General features: G+C 34.6%; 1 long non-coding RNA gene across 11 annotated transcripts in view; it reads right to left on the bottom strand.

Moving 5' to 3' along the window:
• The window catches only part of LOC145664331 (uncharacterized), a 373,203-nt gene that overhangs the window by 150,029 nt on the left and 201,382 nt on the right, over positions 1–21,792 (bottom strand). The window contains exon 1 of one of the 11 annotated variants that reach the window (XR_014127365.1): positions 9,145–9,283. The exons of the other annotated variants lie outside the window; for them this stretch is intronic. This is a non-coding gene — a long non-coding RNA (uncharacterized LOC145664331). Of the gene's footprint in view, positions 1–9,144; positions 9,284–21,792 lie in introns of those variants that run through there. 11 annotated transcript variants of the gene reach the window in all.

Here is a 21,792-nt window from a genome sequence, read left to right as displayed (position 1 = left end):
AGAGCGATGTTATGACGTAATGGACCAATTAAAATTATTTACATAGCGGGACCTGAATCCTGTTGGTCCAGTTGTGGGCGCAAGACTACATCGCATCACACCAATTCACTCCAAGATAACTGGAGTAAAGGCACTACAAATCCTTTTAATAAAGCTATTAGTATTCTTAAACTTTGTTAAGTGTTCGTTTGTAAGCAAACTAATGTACTGTACAAACTAACATCTGTAAGATCTAATAACTGTGTACATTATACAGCATTCGAAAGAATGTAATTGACATAGGCTTATTTAACGTACTAGTTTGAACCTCAGGACTACATAACTTTGCACTTGTCTGAAACCAGTAGCACTTCTTCGAAAAAAAAAAAAAAAAAAAAACAAGTTTTCTATAAGACATTCATTTGATAGTGAAAAGTGGTTAGTGCAGTTGGTGCAGTATATGTTTGGTCCACTGAACCTACGTGATTGTAACGTTGTGCCATCTGGTGCTAAAGACGTGAACTTCGTGTTCACAGTACAATTGTATTATTTGGTTATATATGTGACAGTATGTCAAACTATGCATATTTTATTCTGGTTTTCTGACTTTAAAAAAAAAATCAGTTATGTTACCTAGAACCACTTAGTCCATTAATCTACACCGGAAAGATATTGGTTTGTATCATTAATTTACATGCTAACGTTACATTAGTTCCTATCAACTTACATAGGATTTATTATTTCAGTCATTATTCAACACGAGAAAAATTGTCTTGGTTTATTCATTTACATGTAAAGTTTGTAATAGTGCCCAATCAATATAAAACATCCATTGTTATCAGTCCTTTAGTTTAAACCTAAAAATATTTTCTACTTTATTAATTTATATGCGACTTGTTTTTCCACACATTACTTAGGATTGGAAAAACTATTTTGATTCATCGATTTACGCAGGAAAGTTTTGTAATAGTACATTAATTCACATAAGACATCCAATGTTGTAATTCTTTTATTTTACATGTGAAAATATTTTCTAGTCTATTAACCTACATGGTATTAGTTCATCCAGACATTATTTATCATCGATTATTATATGTCGATTATTAAACAAGATAGCAATAAAAATGGGTGAATCCTTGATAATGGTAAGTAGACGGAGAGCAGAAATTGATTATGTCCGGTGTGAGCCCTTTTGCCTTGCTGAGTCTGTTCATTCATTTACGTAGAAAAAACTCTTATATTTCACTAGTTCACATGATAAAAAGTGGAGAGGTTTAAAGATTATGATTTTACATTTTTTCTACAGAAACTTTTCTACTATCGATGCTAATAATGAAAATGAATGTATTTTCAATATAAGACCAATTGAATGTATTAATGTAGCATTATATTTGTATGTTACCTCAGTTACAAAAGGATTTTGCTTCTTGATTATGAAACGTCCTTAGGTCTTCCATCAGAGAAATATTAATTTACGTATGCTAGTAAATACCTATATGCTGATTATACTTGTACAGTGATATCCCAATTCATGTATGGACTATTTTCTACAGATAAGGGAACCTCCACAGCAGTGTTAGCGGTGTTAATGAAGATAACTTTACTCATATCTCAGGAACGTAAATCTAAGAACCATCCAGAGGACTGTCCACAGAAAGAAGTATTACCCGTTCAAAATGACACTGATGCTAAAGCTCAGCACAAATAACCAGAATACGAGTAAATAAGTCGAATTTCGTGTGTGGATGCAGTTTCAGCATTCTTGGATTGAACCATATGGTTTCGTTGAGTGACCTCCAAGGTCATCAGACTTATCATCACTCGACTTATTTATGTCAATCTATTTAAAGTGAGATTGTTGACCACATAGGCCATTTAAAAGGAATGCATCCTGAAGGCATACAGTCAACTTTCAACCATCGAGCATACTGGTAAACTTGGTGATTGGTGGAATGATAGAACATACAGAAGTGTATTCAAGCGCACTATACTTATGTTAATTTTTTGTTGTTGTATGTAGTGAGAAACTCATATTGAGATTTATGATCCACTCTGTAACGATCAGAGCAATCTGCTTTGTATATTTGACACAAGAGCTACTTATTGGTAAAGATTTCAGCTGCATTTACTTATGTGTTTATTTTTAGTAGTCATAAGGCCATTTTGCAATGGAAATGAGATACAGGTGGGTTCTATACTTAATGGTGTATTCCAAGATGTGCCAGGTGAGACTGAAACAAATCACAGGACAGTAATCATCATAGAGGCTGGCTGTTTCGTACTTCTTAATTGGAAGGAAGAAAACTAACTGCTGAGCAACTCTCGCTCGTTTTAACTATTTGAAATCTTTTCATTCTTTTAACTCTTTGATCTTATGACAATAACCAGATATATAAACACTCCATTGAAAAAACAGCACCAATTATTTTAATTTTAAGACACTTAGTATGCAATATTAATGCAAGTTAACTGTTGAGTATATATGTTGAGCATAGTTAATGTACACAATGCTGCAACTCACACAACCAAATACAATAATTTAAGAGATATGTAGTTCATACTACTTACATGAAGAACCTAACGAAATAAATAGCCAAGTATTTAGCAAGGAATAAGTAGTGCAAGATGAATGAAATCATATTTATATTATTAGACATATTTTTGAAGACAAATAACATTTTACAAAACACCCTATACTTAAATTAAGCATACATACACAAGTATTAGTGCATTAAATGCAATCTCTGTGTGGTATTAATAAGTTAAAAAGAAGATAATTTAAGTTAATTTTGGTTGTAAAGACATCTATTTCCCCCAAAATGTTTCGTCGGGATTTAGAAAGTTATGGCTTCTCTATAGCAACTGGCATGTAAGTAATTGTAAAATGAAATCAAATAGACTATAGTTAGCAAAAAAAAAAAAAAAAAAAAAAAAAAAAAAAATCAAGTGATTGTATTGTATTAGATACTATAGAAGTATAGAAGTATACCATATCTGAGCTAGAAACTTAAAAATATAGACACATTCCTCAAAATATGAAACTTTTATTAATATATATATATCCACGATAGAAAAGTCACAACTCATAACAAAGAGTTTTGGCTTTATTTCGGACGTGAATATGTAGTTCAAATTTTTGAAAACAGAGGATTTGTGTTTTGAATAATTTTACATGGGTAGTGATATATGATTGAATGGTAAATCAGAGAAAGATTGAAATGTATTAAAATGAATTACGTAAATCTAAAAACTTGAGATTATTTACATACCTGATTCTTTTACTAGTGCAATATTTTTGGTGTAGGAGTGGTGCTGCAACTATGGCCGGTTGTACCTACGACCAGTGCTCATTAAAAGTCGTGTGTTGTCGGGAAAGATCGGGGATTGGTGATAGAAGATTCCGTTCCAAGCCCTTCAGTTCCATATGTGTCCGTGTTCCGAGATCTTGGTCTGGTAAATAGCTGATTATTTGTGTGTGTGTTTGGGAGATGAAAGTAAAAAAAAAAAAAAAAAAAAAAAAAAAAAAAAAAAAAAAAGTGGACACAAACTGTTATTCCCTACATTGCACGCAAAAGTACAAACAATTAATTATAACTATTGGTAGTGATTCTATTGATTGATTCCCGATTTTTATTTCGATGAAGCCACGTTGGGTTTGTCACCGACAACCGATAAAGTGAAGATGGCGAAGTGCTGTACCTACGGCCATTGAATCAGTTGTACCTACGGCCACAACACTAAGGCCCGTGAATAAGTAGCAGATGACAATGAAGCAGAACCATCCTCGAGATACAAGGATGAACAGCATTTAGAACCAGCAATAGGCATAAATCAGCAGGAGCCTCATATCTCGGAAGCCACCATCATGCCTGCAGGTCCATCAGTATCCTAGTTGATATCGCTCCCGGGAAACGAGTTGGCGGGGGCGACAGAAAGGCAGTTCAAGGATTCTGACAAGCTCACAAGAGATTAAGAAAATAGAAAAAGCCTATCAGGAAAAACAGGAAAAGCTTCTGAAGAGAATTTCAAAAGGAGCACCACCAAAATTAGTAAATAAACAGAAGATGGCTAAACGGGCCTTGATATTCACGATTTGATATCTTAAGAAGTTGCCATAACCAAAGTTGGATCCACTGCACGTCAATATTTTTGGTGCAGGGGGAAGGGGGGGGTACTGTACCTACGGACAGACCATCTTCTCTCATTTTCAGATGGTTTCTGCGATTTCATCTTGGGTTAAAAATGAAAATTGCATTTTCAGGACAAATGTGTGCGATTAACAAGCATAACCCTTGATAACTTTTGCTCAAAGATCTGTTTCCTTTACTAGCTGTATATTAACAAAAATAAAACGTTATTTATGGCCTATTCTCGGCTAATTTTTCCAATTTCAATCTGTTCGCGGGTATAAATAATAGGTGGCCGTAGTTACAACCAAAAAAGGGGTCTTGGGAAAATGAAAATAATTCTTATTTAACGACAACACTTTGAACTAGACACAAATTTTGTGTATTCAGGAGACCCAAACTATGTGCCTAAATTTTATATTTGCGACAAAATGCATTACAGGGATCAGAAAACATTCAAATCCAAATTTTGGCCATAGGTACAGCACCCTCCCCTACGTAGTAGAGGTCGTGTAGATAGCTATATATTTTAGTAATGTAAAGAGTATGGGCAGTTTCGCTAGGACATATACATTTCAAAGAGTAATTCATAAACATATCAGAGCCAGATTGAGGTATGATGAGACCCTAAGCTGTTCAAGGCAATTGGACGCTTTATATATCCAGCTGTCCTTTCTCAATGACAAATTATCGCTGTTTTTTTTTTTTTTTAATGTTGAATATATGCTATTATGGTAATTGATGAACCTATTACGTTTCTAAAGCTTTACATATGACAAAATATATATTTTTGTGTAACAGGGACACTATGTACAGAAAGGAGCAAATTATTGATGTCGTAGGGACCAGATTAGCAGGAGGGGCCTCACTATTTAGAAACGTAAACAAAACAAAACATTGTTGCTGTATGTAGATTTTATACCAATTCCTACATTTTAGAAATTAACATTCAATGTTTCTTCTTTTTAATTTTTTCAGGACTGCACAGTAAAAATGCCAATTACTTCATAAGCAACTCCCATACTAAATGTAATATACTTAATCTGAACGCAATCACACTCCCGCTCTCTAAATATTCTAACCGAATTTATATGTTTTGACAGGGTTTTCTTTTTTATATTTTAAAAATGTAAATGTTTGTGTAAACCATTGTTCGCATCATTTTCACACTTACAGATAAAAGAAAAACAGAACTATTAATAATGTATGGCCATCTAGATTTTACATTCGCATAAAATAAAAAAAAAAAAGTTTTCTAGAGTACAAAAGCTACAAACAAGGAAATACATTATCAATGTGTCTATCAGATGGTGGCATAACTAATCTAAAGACATACGGTACATTGTACAATTCAAATTTTGGAAATCTTTTCAGTGAATTGTTAGATTATATTGTTCTGATTATATCAGAAAACCATATGATATAATCAGTGTTCAAAGTGGGAAAAAAGCAGAGGTGGTAAGTTATGTTTTACACGATTTTAACTCGACATACCGGCTATCTAAATTTTGAAAGACAGTGACGGTATGTTGCCTAAACAATTGCATTGCTATTTACATAATGACTGAAAACCATCAGAGAGCTTTTCTTTAGTTACAGAAGGGGAGAAAGGCATGGAGAGACTTAGATACTTCGCCAATTATTTTCTGAAAAAAAAAATAATAATAAAATATCTCCTTATGTTCTATTATAGAGAATTATACACGAAAATGCCCCAAAACCGAATTTTCATATTAACACTTTGCTGCGAGAAAGCTCCCAGACCTCCACTCGACTAAGGGGTATTTCAAAACCCCAGGAGAATCCCCCCCACAGCAGACAACCCCTAAATACGCTATGCTCAAAACACATTTACATGAATTAAAAAGACACAAATACATACGAAAGAAACGATTCAATATGGCACATCAAAATATAAAACTAGATGAACTGCTTTGAAGACATCTCATTTTAAAAGCAAAATGTAGGAAAAAGATAATAAAAAATGTTGGTGTTGTCAACTTAAAGTTATTTCTATATGAGAACTAAATTCTCTTTACGTGCAAAGCTATTTGTCAATTACTGTATATAAAAATGGGTTCATTAAAAGTACCGTATTTAACATCTATTCCCCAATGACGGTATGTCTTTATCACTGAAATACCAGAGGAGGTATGCCTTCATCACTGAAAAACTAGAGGCGGTATGGCATACCATCGCATACCGTCTCACTTCGACCACTGATATAATGGATTAATTAATGTTATAATCTGATAAATGTAGAAAATAATTAGGTAGCTATGTCTCTAATGTGACATTTTATGTTCCATGTTCCTATTAGACCTATTGTTACATTACACATAATTTTTTTTTACAGCTAGCCGAAGATAAAGACCTGTTAGATGGTTACGCCCTCGTTTAGTGAACAGGTTTTCAGAATTGATCTTTTTTGTTTCAATATTTTGTTTAGAGTTACTGGCTCTTAGTCAAAGGTAAGAGATAAATTAACAATCATTTGACATTATAAAGGAGATAAATATCCTTCTGTTACAAGTTTAATGAAACTACCAGGATATTTTCAAAAGTTTCCTAACATTAAAATATCGAGTCGTTCAAGCTATATGGTGCCATCTATGGAAGAAATGTTGTATCAGTTTAAAGTCTGTAACTATGTCAATTCGTTGAAGTCAGTCATTTCAATCAGCGCTTGCGTTTAGTTCACAAGCAGTGCTAGTTAATTGCAGTGCTAAATTTGGGATATAATGTGTTGCTTGAAGTCACAGTCTTTCACTGCAAACTTGGCAACAATTTCAGTCAGTGTGGACTAAAGCATTGTCAAGCAATATGTGAGCTCAATGTACCACAACAATCCCAATTGACTGCCCCCAACAAACTGATGCAACTAGACATTTGAATCTGGTACATTATTTCTTCTCCAGATGACACTATGTAAGAAATAATGTACCAGATTCAACTGTTTATGACACTATATACCGTACCACGAATGGCTTATTGCTAGTAGCGCGATATTAGTGTCGAGGCGGAACTTTTAGAAATAGCCTCGTATGCACTGCCAATTACAGTGAAGTCTTCACATTAACTTGTTACTGTTAATATGTTCCATTCAGTGGCGTCATTTGAGAAGAGCAGTGGGCAATTGCATCCCTCAGTTCGAAAAAGTCATACTTTTTAATCAATTCTATACTAATATAGTAGTAAAAAACGTGAAACTCTTATCAAAATCTGAAATGAAGCTACTAGTTGTATGCAAAATTATAATCTACTCCATAATTTTCAACGCAATTACGCTTGCCTAGAATGAAACTGCAAAGCTAAATTTGACAATGTCAAAATGCTGCGTGTAAAAATAATTTCTTGTCGTATATATAGGGGAGAGGTGGGCAATGGCGATCACCTAAGAAAAATGGGTTATTACGTAGTTTCATTTGCAAAATATATTGAAACAAATTTGTAAATATGTACTCCAATCCTTCTACAATAAGCGTGTAAAATAAAAAGAGAATCATTCTTTCAGTTCGGGAACACGATGGAAAAAACTCAAATTGCTACTTTGGTCGCCATTCCCGTCACATGTTGATAATGGCGATCACAGTACAAGCTTAATAAATACACATTGTTTCATAAGCAGTTCGAGTTTTTTTTTTTTCCTAAGCTGCGCCTTCGAAAGACTGAGAAACGTCAATTGAATGTTTTATTGACATTTCTTCAAAGACACGTCACAGATATATCCACGTGGTGAGTCCACAACAGTACAGTCAGCATGCACCCACCATCTACAAAGGTTACACGGATACCAAAGTTTCAGAGTTTGACTCAAGTATGCGTATTACTTATCTTAGATCTAGCTTCTTTTATAATTTTTGACTGGAGAAGTATTCGAAATGTTTGTTAGGAATGGCGATCACCATGATGGTAAACCGATCACGTTGACGGCATTCCCAATATTGCGCCATTTTGAAAATTGAGCTTGTTGTACTGTAAAACGTAGTTTATTTGAAATATAACTATGTGTCGTGCATTGGACGTAAATATAACTTTTTTATGAATCTTAGTAATTTCAAGATCTTACAACTTAAAATTGTACGTATCGTGAGTTGAAATATGCAGATCCTTATAAGAAAATCAAAACAAATTTCAGCACCCTGTAGACTTCAGTCTTCTCTGACAACTTCCTCGACAATACACAAGAAACCTTGCTACAAGAGGAAGATGGCAGCACTAGTTTGACTTCTCCTCGGGTCACGCAAGAGTGCAAAGTGGGCTGATCGCCATTCCCAACTGATCGCCATTCCCGTCCTCTCCCCTACCCTTTATTTGGAATAATTTTGAGGGCTTTGGATCGATACCACCTTACGCCAAGTGGACTTTGTGGTGGACAAACACCGTGTATGTGCGTTTTCTCTGGGTTCTTCTGCTTTTCCTACTTCGTTTATTCCATCATTTCTTTCTTTATCATAATCAACCCTTAGCCTCAAAGAAGAATTATAACAAAAAAAAAAAAAAAAAATCTAAATAATTCAAATGATCCATCTACGGAGAACACGGCTAGCTCACGTTTTCAATTGAAATAAGACTGAAAACATTATTTCTTCAAACCCCGCGGGATAGTCCTGTAAACCAGCCTTCTTGGAATCGAAATAGTGTAGTGAGGAACAATCTATACTGTAAGGTTTGATGTTGCTTAATGGTTAGTAACCTTGCCAACTATAACGAACATAGGTTCTGGTTGTGTTTATAGAGTAGGTCTCGCCTTTCGTAACTTTGGTGTTGAAGAAGAGCGCTAAACACCAAAATTCATCTAACTATCCTTCAAACTATAACTATCATTTTACTGAGTGCTACTACAAAAGTGTTGAAGAGAACATTCTAAACGCCCATTTCCATCTTAGAAAAACTGTCTGAAGTAACTAAATAAAATGAAGATTTCAATAAATCATCAAGTCTGAACAGGGAAAAAATGAACAAAATTAAAACTTAAATTGTCTGCTAGTTTCAAATTTTTGTGTTATCAATAATGTATAAAAAAATATTACTTTACCATAGCCAAAACAAGAAGAACCGGTTGCACAAAGCATCGTCTAAAATAGTTAATCTAAAAGAAGCACATCATGAATCTGCATGTTGCATTAGGACACCCAAAGCACCCCAACTCCTTGAAAAACTTGTTTGTATAACAGGTAGAACGTAGAATATTACTCGAGTCGAGCTCAAATGCTGCTGCACAGTTCACTTCTGCACTCTAGTGGAGATTCCTTGAACTACTTCAAAATTGGCTTCACTATAATAATCTTTTCTAAATTCGCAGATTTTTATCCTGGGCCTTACTTCAAGTTCAGCAATTTTAATGTCAAATTGACAGGTGGCAGTTGTGACTTAATGATTCTAAACTGTTGTAGAGGAGACGAAAAATTCGGAGCGGAATATTTAGTGAAGGAACAAATATAAGCTAAATAGGACCTACTCAAAGTGCTCACGAAAAAAGATATTGATTTGCAGGAAGGTACACAATATTCTTTTGAAGTCTCTTGGAAACAATAGGAATTGAAACATAAATAAATAATAATAACTTACTTGACACATAATTCGTATTCATATCCTTCACTTTCTCGGTGTTTAGTAGTTGAGACCAGCTGAACAGTATTGTCAAAAGATAAAATATATTGTACCAATGAATAGTATTCATTCAGGTGAACAAAATTATTTGGGTGAGATGTATATTGTCATATGTAGTTTTAGAGAAAATAGATTAAAAAAAAACAGTGACCACCGCTAGTACTTTCGAACTAGATCTACATTTACCAACAAATCTAGTACTTTTCTGTTCCTTTTCTCTTCTTATAAATACATTTGGGAGAGGAAAAGGTATCTCGGTATCTCATGAAAACTTGGCAATGTACGAAAATTTCACTGCTAAGAGTCGGGAGGAAAGAGATACATTTCTATCGATTTTATGCTCTAACTTACAGCTCATTCTATTTGGAAAAATAGGAAGTACAAAAGTGTCAAAGAAAAAAGGGTTAACACTAATAAATAACCACAGGAAACAATATTTGGTGATCCCAACATATTTGGTGATCTGTTTAAACAGGAGCTATTAAGGAATTAAAAATCAATTTTCTCAATAAGGCCATTCTATGATATTTCTTGTTTTACATCCTCTATATTTGCCGGGGCCGCGGTGGTTGAGTGGTAGAGCGTTCACCTCTGGTGCTTGGGGTCCCGGGTTCGATCCCAACCTCCGCACAAACACCATGTGCGTGGGTTTCCTCGGGGTTCTTCCGTTTCCTTCCACTTTCTTCATTCCACCATTTCATTCATTACTCATCATCACCGTCTTCTTTAGCCTCACCGGCATAACCGTGGGACGTAGATTTCATTTCATTTCATTTCTATATTTGCCATCCTTGTGTTACTTTAGTGGTTTTACAGTGAGTCCTAATACGACAATTGAACAGGGATTTCGCCAGGAGTTTTAGTTTGGGGTGTAAAGTCAAAATTGGGAGGGTGTAAGTGGTTAGGAGGTTTGTATCGAATTTTGACTGCAAGAAATTTAAAGTTGGGGTCACTCCCCCACCCACAGGGGATGGGGCTGCCTGGAACCTTCTAATAAGATATTAATATCGTAAAATGCCATAAATAAAGTGAAACGGGAGTGGATAAAATTTAAGTATTTTTTCCTTAGATCTAGTACTCTTTTCTGCATAGGTTAGTACGAAATATTTTTGCTGGGTGGTCTCACTGATAACAACAATTTGCTTTCTGCAAAAGTAAAAATGAATAGAGTGCTACGACAACGCTACCTTTTACTATGAAACTGATACCCTCATCACCCTCAGCACCCTCATCAAGCTTTCCGTGATGATTTTAATAGGATGACAGTACACAGTATCAAGTTCGGCCAGGGGGAGGGGCAAGTGTACGCGACATTTCAAATATATGTTGAAATTTTGCTGTAATTAATGTAAAAATTCAATTGGGTTTTCGATATTCCGAAGTACGATTTCCTCTAGGGGGCGAGCGCCCCACCTCGCCCCTCCCTGATGAGCACCCTTCCACAGTATAGTTATATCCTAATCAAGTTTTTCTTTAACTACCATATTGTCTTAAAAATGGCATTTATTCTTAAGTTGGTCGTACCCTTGGTTTTTGACAAAAAAGCTTAATAATAGCTTGGAAAATTTAAAAATCATCAATTTTAGGACCACTTTAAAAGTTTATAATAGGATAGAGTGGGGTAGAATAGAGTAAGGCAGAATAGGGTCGGCTTAGCTTAGTGTTAAGGAAGTTTGGACCCATTTTGTTAAAAATAATTTAGTGTAAGTTCTTGTTTCTGCGTTGGGACACCAACTGGAGCGTCTCTGTACACCTGCAGCCATGTTCAGAATACAAATTCTCGTTACTCTCCAACAATCCAACCATGTGGTAACCTTGCGAGAAGTAGTTCCCTCCGGTTGCCTAAGGGTCCTTGATTATATCCGCTTATAAACAGAAGTTCCGCTCTCTTTATGTATTACAAAGCGCACAAAGAGAGCTAATTATCCAATTCTTCTCTTGTAAATTTTCAAAATTTTGCTAGAAACGGACGACTAACTTTGGAACTCAAAATAAGATATCACTAGATCATATTGATCTGAATAAAGTGAAATGCTTGAGTTAGGGTCCCGGGTTTTAAAAAATCGGCCAGAGTGCTCGAATTTACAATTCATAACCGAGAGTCCCGAGGTATGGAACAACCTCAGGCTTATCAGGAATGTTTGTCCCATAAATTTTTGAAAATTGATTCTCCTGAAAATGTAGTTTTAGGTATTTTTTGAACGAAAATGGAGTGGAAAATATTTTTGAATGAGAACATGGCGGCCTAACCAGAAAAGTTCTAGTGTTCTAATCTTCCCTATCTCAGTTCTCGTCGAAACGCCATTCTAAACGCTGAACTTTAGCTTTACAGATCTTTAAAGAAAAGTAAATGAAATGAAATCTTTCAGTTTAACGTCCCACGATTACACCTGATAGGCTAACGGAGACGGATGATTAAGGCAAGTGAATGATAATTTAAGCATTGGTGGAATGAGAATCTGGGAGGAAATGGAAGTATTCCAAGCAAACCCATTGACATGATGTCATCCAGGGATTCCACGCACCAGAGGTAAGCACTCTACCACTGACTCTTCTCTTTAGTCACACTTTCATTAATGCAAAACAAAAAAAACGATCTTTTGTTGTTGTATCTGAAAGAAGAGGCATGAATGCTAAGGTTGCATAATACTTTTATTATTAATACTCCTCCTCTGTGGCTAAGCGATTAGCGCACGCGCCTTTAGCGTGGGAGACCCGGGTTCGATTCCTGGCGGGAGCTCATGTGGTTCGGATTCCATGTTAATCAGTATGTCCACGTCTAATATAGCCTTGCTGCTGAAAGGGACGTCAAACTCAAAATCAAGTCAACTCATTTATTTATTTATTGTATGCCTGGGAAATGCAGGGGTAAGAGTAGCCAGAAAATGGTGCTTACTACAATACCAATGATTCCTATTGGACTTTTTACAATTGGCCGTTTCATTATAAGAGTGAGCACAAAAATCAGGTTTCTGGTTTTCTGTCAAACCGGTTTTGATTTTAAAAGCCTTTCTGTTTTCTATCAATAAACTTCTTCTTGGAGTGGATACTACAAGAGCAAGGACAGATACCTTCTTCTTCTTGAAGTGGATACTACAAGAGCAAGGACAGATACCTTCTTCTTCTTGAAGTGGATACTACAAGAGCAAGGACAGATACCTTCTTCTTCTTCTTGAAGTGGACACTACAAGAGCAACGACAGATACCTTCTTCTTCTTGAAGTGGATACTACAAGAGCAACGACAGATACCTTCTTCGGCAAAAATCACACTAGTTTTAGTAAAGCCCCAAAAATCTTTCATGCAAACTGATTTTGGTAGAAAACCAGACCTGTATTTCTAAGAAAATCGAACCGGGTTTGGAGAAAACCGAAATGTCTGTTTTAGGTTTGAATTTTTATAGAAAAACAAAAGGTTTTACTTCTCCTTAATCTTTATACCAAACAGAGTTGAGAAGCTTTAATTAATGTATTAACTTTACAGTTTATGAAAGAAAATATATTAATATATTTACATTTGAAATTCAATCACTAGAAAAGAGTGTTATGTATATCTAATTATACCTACTTCTTGGTTACGAGCATGTAACGCAGTACAGGTCTTCAGATCCCATTTTAAGAATGTATGACATGTCGTAAATAGCCTCACCATTGACGAAGAGCGTAAATGTAAACCAATGTGTCAAATTAGAAAATAAATAAATAAATAAATAATACTTCAAACATTCTTGTTGGTTGCTAAAAAGGAAAACGAATAAAGGAAATAACTATATGCCATCAGATTGTTACGGAAGTTGACACTTCCCGTTAACGTTGACAAGTACGAATAATTTAGATTGTTCAATTAAATTTACAGCATTCTTTGTTAATTTTGCAAATAATTTGGGAAATAATATTAAAATTGGACGTCAACTAAAAACCGTACTAAAAAAAGAATAAAAAAAAAAACATTTCAGTCAGTATGCTCATTGTGATTATTGTTGTGTTCAGGGCCTTTTTTTTTCAGGAGAGGTGTTGAAGTCGGAAGTGATAGCTGAGCACGTACCCAGAAATTTGTTTCGGGAGAGGTGCAAAGATTTTTGGGGAGGTCCAAATTCGATATGAGGATAAATTATATTAACACTTTTTAAAAATCACCCCTAAAATTAGACTAAATATACAGAAAAGATTGGATATCGATGGGAGTCCTATATAAGAATTTACGTTTTTTTTTTAGTATTTTACTTTGCAATTGAATAAAAACACGTTTTTTAAACTTTCTGGGATGCAATTTCCTCTCATGCTCTCCCCCAACATGACGCCACTGTGACAAATAATAATAATAGTAATAACAATATAGGCAATGAGCATGTATACGTTAGTGATTTGAACGTTTAAGCGGATATCTGATGATCACCTTTTTTTAGTACCCTATATGAAAGTCACCAGATATATAAAACCATAGAAAATAATCTATTTTAACTACAGAATATGAGATTACCTTTGCTCTTACCCTTGCTTTTAACTTAAAAGAAAATATATAACAAAAATTCTCTCCTAATAAAATATTGCCTCTAAGGAATAAATAACTCTCTTTTTATAAACAAAAGAAGCATTAACTCATTTAATATAATTAAAATGAATCAATGATATTTAACCATTTAACTAGGAAGTCAGGCTTTGAATGTAAAGAGGGAATTTACGTGGATTTCACACAGCATTGCAACACGGATTGTAGTTTCACACGGGCGGAAGTGAACATCGAACAACGTCAGCCAAGAAGCTTCAAGTGGTAGTCCGTGATAAATTATGAAGCTGAGGTAATTCAGTGGTCACAAGTTCTCCATCCAGGCGCAGAGTCCAGAGAGCTACTACCGGTCAAGTCCTGGCCCATAAAAACTTAGGTGAACGTGCCTTCGAGGTACGTAGACAAGACATCACTTTTACGCTTCTGAGAGAGTAAAACTGACATTAACTATTAAAGTGGCAGACAAAAGGGTGGAGGCAATTCTTTCATCATTTTTAAATTGTGAGCGTAGTGGTCATTCTCTAAAGACATGCAAGAAGGTAAATGTCACGTACGAGAAATACAGAAAACCATCGTACATTACAGATTCCAGCGCTATCTCTCCTGCATAAAAGAAAGGAATCGTTATCTCCGCTCTGCAGATACCTAGCAGTCAAGGATACTTTAGTCTGTAGCATCTCATTTATTTCTTATCGATAAGGAAAATAAATTAAAAATAAATTTTAATAACAATCTACTAAATACAGTCAAATCCGTAATTAACGGAATCCTATGATAGAATGGATAGTTTTTCATTGTGACTGGCTCAGACTTGCCTGAATGCTTCAATGTCAACTATTATCCTGACTCAGGAACACAGTCAGTAGGGGGTCCTAACCAGGGGTGCCCACAAGGGGCTGGCTATGACGCAAAGTGCGTCATTGAAATATTTGGGGGGGGGTTAAAAAATCTGTATAAATATGTTTGAGGGAGTGTAAAAATTAATCGAAAAGAAGATTTTTTCATGGAAGAACACCTACGGGTAGACAATTGGGGGGGGGATGCGTCATGGACATAAGGGGGGTGGGCACCACTGGTCCTAACTCTCCTAACTGAATAGAATATACATTTGTACTCTTTCTCGTTAAAAATATGCTTGTTTAACAGGGAAATGATTGATTTAGCATAAAAAATTAATCTTACACTTCACCTGTACCTTTTCTCTTACAAAAAAACAATCTAGTTCTATCATTTTTTTCTGAAAATATAGGCGGAAGTATTCAGAGGCGGATCTAGAAATTAAAACCTGGGGGGCCAACTAAACGTATACTCTGGTAGGTAAATCATGAATTTACTATAAATTTTCAAAAAAAAGTGTTTTCTTTAGTTATTTTTGTCACTCAAAAAACTGGGGACCTTGGACCCCCGGCCCGGGGCTAGATCCGCCTCTGGAAGTATTTTACAATTACTCACCTTCCTTCCTCATGCAGAATAATACCCGTTCAATATTACATAGACCTAATGCTTGGACCCCTTCAAACAAAAGTTTCTGGCTGCACGTCTGTTCTGAATGTGCAATAATATAATGAGATAATGTGAAATTATTATGCAAAGCTATAGAAATTGACGGTTTAACCTGTGCAACGGACTGGAACCAATGGACGTGGGGCCCTATATTCACTGTTTGAAGCTCATATTACTTATTAATGAATAGCAAATATACCCTGTTATTTATTTTTTATATGAGAGAAGTGTACATAACAAATTTTATGATTACTAGCAAACTTGTTCTGGTCTGTCCTCCATCAGTCGTTCTTTCAGAAAAAAATGTTCTGGCGGGGGGGGGGCACACTTAGAATTCCTGGGGGCACTGCTAGTACTTTTTTATTTGTTATTATATTGTAGACGTAATCTTTTGGTCTCCTCCGGGGGGGGCACTCTCAGAGCTGCGGGGGGACGAAGCCTCCCTCCCAGAAAAATAGGTCTGGAAGAAACACTGTCCTCCATTATTAAAACGCAACTAATGTTCGAAAAGTAAATATCAAAAACGAATTAAACAACTCGCATTATTTACACAATATCTTGCAGATAACCAGCTTAAGCTGAGTCATTAAATGTGGAATAGCAAATGAATCACTAAAAAGACAAAGAAACCAATCATCAATATATCAAAACGTTATGTATAATGTGACTTTGTTGAAATCAAAAGATCTAATAATCTAACTTGCTTTATTTCAACGGTTTTACCGGCATATGATCCAAGAAGGAGAGGGTCAGCCATTAATGCGGTTAGGGTCCCCAAGAAGATAAGACTTCGCAGAATAAAAAGAGGTTTCATATACAAATAAATTAATTCCAAAGAGTGCAATTGTTACAGCTTTTGGATGCAGCTTCAGATATTACATCTTCAAAATTGTATTTATTACTGAGAGTAAGTTTTTATATTTTTATTCCTATAGGAGCTCCTGTAGACTACTTTCTGACAATTCACGCTTGTTTAAGATAAAAATGAATTTGTTAAAGCTATCACATACCATTATTACATTTCGGGTTTACTAATACATACCATTTCATAAATGTTAAATTAATAAACTAAAATTAGTAGGCTATACTATTAGTAATTTCAAAAGTGATAAACTGGATGAAGTTTAGTTGAAAATTCAGATTAAAAAAATAATAAAGAAAAGGGTGCAGATGTAGAATAGTCCGTCAAATTAAAAAAAAAAGAAGAAAAACAAAAAAAAAACATTATTCTGTCAATTGTCATGGTTTAATCAGGGGTAAACGACAGGGGGCTGGGGCGTTACCGCACTTTAAAAAATATCTATGACCTTCTTCCACTTCCTAAAAAAATACAATTTGTAAAGATAGGCACAGAGGACGTCTTGATGTCATGCTTCTTCCTACCTTTCCAGATCCACTTTTACCCCTGGCTTCAATTAATTCCCTAAGACGTCTTGGACTGTTATTACCCTGGTGTATGCCTAAATTATTGCGTACAGATTAATAATATGCATGCAAACTTTCATACTTCCCTTACAAGTGTAAATACGCGTTCTAACGTACGCCATAGAAAGGATTATGCAAAGATCACAAAACAAACTTATGCTACGTATCCAGAAAATGTGAGAATTCTATCTAATTGAGTCAGGGCATGAGCACACCAGGGGCGAGTACCTACATAGGGAACAGGAGTGTCAGCAACAGATTGTATGAGCATAAACGAGGATAGTAAAAGAAAATAAAAATAAAATAAAATTAAATTGAAACTTATACATAAAATCATATAGGTTTGAGACTTGAAATGGTCTCACACGGTTCCACAATAGTTTGGCCGTTAGCCAGTCCAAAAATGAAGAGGGGGGGGGCGATCCAACCATATTATAATTCATCATCATATCATAGTTCATTTTTAAGTTTACCGTGAAAATTTTAGGGGTGAGCAAAAATTTAGGGGGCCCATCCCCCTAGACCCCCGTGGATACGGGCCTGGTTTCCTATATCGTGAAGAAATACTCTGATGGTGGAAAATATTATGTTACACGGTTGTCTTTGATATGCATTCACTCATATTGGCCCTAGTATAGCCTTTGTAATGGTTTGACACTAGTAACATTACACTTTGTAAGTATAATATACTGGTTCCCTTCTTTGTGTAGAAGTGCTCCAATATTAGAAATTATTATTCTAAACAATCAACTTTCAAATGAACTTACTCATTTTAAATAAAATTACCATTTATATGACCGACGATTTTGCACTAGTAATAAGAAAAGTATTGATAATAAAATGTTAAACGCACACTTTACAAAACTGTATGAAACAAAAAAAAAATATTATTCAAGTATATATAAAATAATTGAAAGAGAGGGGCAGGTGTAGTTTTGGCGCACCACATTTTGGAAGATTTATAGGTAAAATTGAATACATTGCATGAAAAAACAAACTGATAAGGAACAAACTTCTTCAGGCAACAGAATTAAATGCAAAGTAATACATTTGTATTTTAGGTTTACAAGTGTAGGGCTACAAGTTTAGCATCATTACAAATGCTTTACGACGGATAAAATAAGTGAGTACATATGAAAGATGTCTCTCTTAGATGCAATTTTCCACTGGTAGTATATTTCTGTACAGTGTACGGAATCTGTATTTTATTTACAAGTACAGCGTTACTAGTATGAAACCATGAAAAGTGGTATTGAAATTCGTATCATTGCCAAAGCCTACTTCTTTCCACTACCCTCGCTTGCGCCCATACGCACATTCGCTGACGCGCCTGCTTCCTTCGGATGCACCCCGCGTTATTTCTGTAGCCCACCATCTTCGCCCTACCCTGACTAGGTTAGATAACATTCTTGTACTATTTAGTGGCCACCTAACGCAGGTTGATTTGTGTTTTTGTACTGTAGTTTTTATGCTACTCATCCGTAAGCCGTATCGTAAAAGAATTGTAATTTTTCAACAATTAGCCCACTTCTAGTGGCTCTCTTGAATTTTATCCATATCAAGTGAGATATTTTCATGTTACCTAGTGGAAACTTCTTACGGTACGATAAGAAGGAAATTAGTGAGAGAATTATAATTTTTCAACAATTCTTTCTAGTGGTGCGCTATAAGTAAACCTATACGGAAGGAGACAACTCATTACCAGGGGTAAACTAGGACTTTTGCTTTCACAAAATCATTCTTATGTCAGTAGATAACGCACTAAGTTATAGAGAAAACTGTTCATTTTGAATACATATTATTACACATGCATAAATTATCGACAGCTTCTTTTTGTTTTATGTCTTTACAGTTATATTCACATTAGTAAACCATGACATATTTATAGTTCTTATTATATAAAAGATAGGAAGGGACAGTCAATGATCATACAAGAACTACGTTGTTTCTGTAGATGACCCTACGGTATGTTTATCGAATGTAAGAAGATGTGAAATTATTTTCGTTTGTAGGCAGTATATGTTAGCAGATCATTTATGGATGTGCATGTGTCAAGCGAAAAATATTTGAGATGTTTGTAAGAAATTCAAAACGCATTTAAATAACAAATTCCACAATATTATTAGCCTGATGTATAGTTTCTGACGTATGTATAGAATCTGATATATAGTTTTCGAGAAAATCGAGAAATATTATTTTTTAAATCTAAAAATTTGTATTGTACAAGAACCACGTTCCCCATTAGGGTCAAATTTATACTAAAGTATGCCGGTACTCTTACCAACTTCTTCATTATGACGCTAGGACGATGATAGTACATAGTAGCAGACATAACCTAATGTATAAAATATTCGACATAGCCCAAATTTATCATAAACCTTTAATCTTTAAATTATAATTGTAGCCCCGCATAGTATACTCGCTAACGCTCTTGCTCTCAATAACAGCGGTCTGGCTTCGATTATCGCTGGGAATACTCAGTCGAAAAAAGTAAAAGGCTTTATGATGCCAGCAATCCTGAGGGATGGTTTTCTCATTCGGACCAGGTAAATGTCGGAATGGTAAGTTGTATTAATGGTCCTAGGCCGTTTCCTTCCTTTCCCATTCTCGAGTAGTGCGATCCCCGAAGGACGTTATCCTTCATACGTGACAGGCTAACGTGGTTTGTAGATGCCGAGAGCTAAGAAATGTCATTCCTAATGCTTTAATTTATATTGAACAAAACATGTTTTTCCTAAAGAGATAATTGATATATCATCGGATTGAACGAAATGCCATGTTTGAAAATAAACACTCATGTATAGATTTCGAGGAAATCGAGGAAAACTAATTTTTATGACGCTGAAAAACAATTCCTGATTTCCTTAGTTGTCAATCTGATGTAGTTGATACTTTTTATTGTGCTAGAACACATTAGGACTATTTTTATAATCTTTATTCTTCTGGAATAGGTTATATTTAGTTTTTATTTTTCTCGAATTGATTATATATATAGTTTTTATTCTGTTGAAATACATTCATTATATTTATAGTTTTTATTATGCTGGAATAGATTATATTTATACCTTTATTATGCTGGAATAAATTATAGTTTTATTATGTTGGACTAAATTATATTTATAGTTTTTATTCTGCTGGAATAGATTATATTTATAGCTTTATTCTGTTGGAATACATTTTATTTATAGTTTTTATTATGCTGGAATAGATTATATTTATACCTTTTTATGCTGGAATAGATTATAGTTTTATTATGTTGAACTAAATTATATTTATAGTTTTTATTCTGCTGGAATAGATTATATTTATAGCTCTATTCTGTTGGAATACATTATATTTATAGTTTATATTACGCTGGAATAGATTATATTTATAGTTCTCATTTTTCTGGAATTGATTATATATAGTTTTTTATTCTGCTGGAATAGATTATATTTTTATGTACTGTATATAAAAAATCTGTTATTGTTTGATTTCTTATATAAGTTCCAATTTATAACATTTCGAGAAAAAAGTATTTAGAAAAATGAAAGAATAAACAGAATTTGAACGCTATTTGGCAAGTACAATCAACATGTGAATTGTTTGTCCCACAGTGGATGACGCAAGTTGAAGGTACGGATTTCTAGTTTGGGAGCTTCTGAAAGGAGAAGCAAATAAATCCTTTCTGTTGAACAAGAATAAAATTCGAGGATCAAAACCAAAATAAGGATCTTCAAGAAGTAGGTCTGCGTTTGAAACAAGACTAGACAAGGTTTTCATTGGCCAGATTGAGTTTTGTTTTCTCTCATTAGAAATAGATAAATTTTCAAGATGAGATACCAATTTCATAGCATCTTTCCGAGACAAAACAGATCTCATAGGCAACTAACCAAGCAAGTTCGAATATCTATGATTTGATCCTGGTGGAGTCATGAACTCCAACTTAAACTACCGTAACATTACATTATATAATAAAACGGAGAAAACAGTATACACAGTATCAACAGATCTCAATGAACAGAACAAAATGATATGGATGATTTTAAGAGTTCATGCGTAGTTCTCGAAAAATTAATAACGAATTTCTGATGCTGTGTGATAACCATACCACAAAGAAAAGATCAAACTGATGCTCAAGTATATACTAACCAGTTTTGCCATTATGACAGTAGTAGCGAGACTACAGTGTACACTATGGTTAATAAGGAATATAACTCTAAATTGTGATCAAATCTCAAACATTAACATTTCTTTAATTAGTAATGTTCTCTATAGGTAAGACATACAGGGTGGGCACAAAGTTGCTTTCTCCAAAACAAGTATTCTTCACATATTATGGAAAGTGACTATCTCCCCACCCTGTACATCAGTCAACAGATGGTATTGATCTAGGAAAAAGAAGAAGAAGACATACTTGAGGATAAATTCACCTTTGAGAAAATTGAGAAAGAAACATTTTTATAGCGTTGAAAAAGACATCTCGTTCGTTACCAATGTGATGTAGTTGCTACTTTCTGTGCATGTGGAATATATTATTTATTACTTTATTAATGTACTCTATACAGAAAATACAGACTGTTAAGTAGCAGATTGTATTCTATTGTTATTTGATTTTTTAGAATAGCACATACACTCCGAACAGTGACATACTTACTAAT

The sequence above is a fragment of the Thermobia domestica genome, chromosome 11 (assembly GCF_964235325.1).
Source record: "Thermobia domestica chromosome 11, izTheDome1.hap1.1, whole genome shotgun sequence".
Classification (NCBI taxonomy): Eukaryota; Metazoa; Arthropoda; class Insecta; order Zygentoma; family Lepismatidae; genus Thermobia; species Thermobia domestica.
This window is presented reverse-complemented; position numbering and strand designations above follow the sequence as displayed.